Genomic DNA, 2500 nt, shown 5'->3' on the forward strand with positions numbered 1-2500 from the left:
GCACCGCAATGTAACTCAATTTGCACCGCAATGTAACTCAATTTGCACCGCAATGTAACTCAATTTGCACCGCAATGTAACTCAATTTGCACCGCAATGTAATGCAATTTGCACCGCAATGTAATGCAATTTGCACCGCAATGTAATGCAATTTGTACCGCAATCTACCCCCACATTGTGCCTTAACCTAACCCACATTGTGCCTTAACCTAACCCACATTGTGCCTTAACCTAACCCACGTTGTGCCTTAACCTAACCCACGTTGTGCCTTAACCTAACCCACGTTGTGCCTTAACCTAACCCACGTTGTGCCTTAACCTAACCCACGTTGTGCCTTAACCTAACCCAAGTTGTGCCTTAACCTAACCCAAGTTGTGCCTTAACCTAACCCAAGTTGTGCCTTAACCTAACCCAAGTTGTGCCTTAACCTAACCCAAGTTGTGCCTTAACCTAACCCAAGTTGTGCCTTAACCTAACCCAAGTTGTGCCTTAACCTAACCCAAGTTGTGCCTTAACCTAACCCAAGTTGTGCCTTAACCTAACCCAAGTTGTGCCTTAACCTAACCCAAGTTGTGCCTTAACCTAACCCAAGTTGTGCCTTAACCTAACCCAAGTTGTGCCTTACCCTGCTCTGTAATTGGCATATGACACGTTACATTAATGTATTGTCCAACCGCAACCCGCTCAGAATGTTGTGTACACAGCTACGTGTCATCTCCCCATAACAGCTGCATTGCAGTGTGGTACGCCATAGAGACGTGTGGGAGTAATGGACGCAGTGGATGGCGATCAGCATGAGCCGTCTGTTCATGTAGTGGCGCGTGTATGCAGACGTAGTAGTCTCTTCTCACACAATGTGATAGCACGGTGCCCCGCGTTCCACATCTGCGACATGCTACAGAGGCCGGTTGACAGTTGGTCGCGCAATGGACATCGCATACGTACGGGGGCACCTTCCACGTGCCCTCTAGTCGGGCACATTTTGTTGCGTGGATGTGAGCGGATGTAGTGTGTCTTGACACCTGACAGGCAGGCATGCAATAATAGTTGACTTTGCAAACGGGGATGGACGTGTACGTTTACTGGTGACGTTACGCAAATGAACAACTGGTAACCCGTTGTGGTGCGGTTGTCCTTGCTGGAGGTACATCTGTGAGGGCAACGATCGGTACAGCTACGAAGCGGTCCCCACCATACCAACGAACGTGAATGTGAATCTGGGTGTGAAGCGATACGCGGCTGTGGGTGGGTGGGACTGTCCCCGGCCGGTGAGGGGGGGCCGCCCGGCGTGCTGGCCGCGCGGTGCGTGGGCGCACGCGCTACAGCCGGCTGGTGGGGGCGCCCAGTGGCAGGCGCGCCGGCCGACGGACGCGGCAGGCGGCGCAGCTGCGCGCCGGGGCACCCTGCGCGCGGCGCCGTGCAGCCAAAGTGGGTCCTCGCCGGCCCGGTGCGAAGCGCGGTGGACATCTGCAGTGTGCTGGTCCGATTGAGGACTGTGTGCGTTGAGGATGCGCCGCCGCCCGGCACTCGGCGCCGCGACGCCGTCTGCTGCTCGGTCGCCCCAGCGGTTCTCGCTGGTGGTTTGTATCGCAGTTGTGCAGACGTGTTGGCACGTGCGCTGTGCTGGGAGAGTTCGCTTCGGCACCCACGTGGGGCCTTTGCCCTTCTGTGGCGCTGGCGTTGGAGCTGCCGGTCACCGTAGGTGGCGCGTGTTGTCTCCCGCCGGCAATGCCACGACAGCACGCTCCCGGGCCTCTGTCGGCAGCGGCAAGCTCAGTTGGGAGCACGGGTGGTCGCACCTAAAGCGTCTACTCGCCTAACTCCGGGCGATTGCGCCTCTCTCGAACCCGACCAAGTACTTAGGACGGCGCTGCGCGCCGCCGGGACCTGAGAGGGTTTCGAGGTGTATTGTGCAGGGGAGCTCAGCCTCCTCCTGTTTGCAGAATAATTGAGCGGACGCTTGCGTGTTCGCGCGGGCCCCTGGGACACACTCCCGGGCGGCCGGCTGCTCAGCTCTAGTTGACGCAGCTCCCTGGTTGATCCTGCCAGTAGTCATATGCTTGTCTCAAAGATTAAGCCATGCATGTCTCAGTACAAGCCGCATTAAGGTGAAACCGCGAATGGCTCATTAAATCAGTTATGGTTCCTTAGATCGTACCCACGTTACTTGGATAACTGTGGTAATTCTAGAGCTAATACATGCAAACAGAGTCCCGACCAGAGATGGAAGGGACGCTTTTATTAGATCAAAACCAATCGGTCGGCTCGTCCGGTCCGTTTGCCTTGGTGACTCTGAATAACTTTGGGCTGATCGCACGGTCCTCGTACCGGCGACGCATCTTTCAAATGTCTGCCTTATCAACTGTCGATGGTAGGTTCTGCGCCTACCATGGTTGTAACGGGTAACGGGGAATCAGGGTTCGATTCCGGAGAGGGAGCCTGAGAAACGGCTACCACATCCAAGGAAGGCAGCAGGCGCGCAAATTACCCACTCCCGGC

The 2500-nt window shown here is 56.0% G+C and overlaps 1 non-coding gene across 1 annotated transcript in view; it reads left to right on the forward strand.

Annotated features, from left to right (window-relative positions):
- The first annotated feature begins 2030 nt into the window (after nt 1–2030).
- The window catches only part of LOC126148050 (small subunit ribosomal RNA), a 1909-nt gene continuing 1439 nt past the window's right edge, over nt 2031–2500 (forward strand). Inside the window, exon 1 of the ribosomal RNA XR_007530370.1 lies at nt 2031–2500. This exon is cut by the window's right edge and continues 1439 nt beyond it. This is a non-coding gene — a ribosomal RNA (small subunit ribosomal RNA).

Source organism: Schistocerca cancellata, unplaced genomic scaffold, assembly GCF_023864275.1.
Source record: "Schistocerca cancellata isolate TAMUIC-IGC-003103 unplaced genomic scaffold, iqSchCanc2.1 HiC_scaffold_873, whole genome shotgun sequence".
Classification (NCBI taxonomy): domain Eukaryota; kingdom Metazoa; phylum Arthropoda; class Insecta; order Orthoptera; family Acrididae; genus Schistocerca; species Schistocerca cancellata.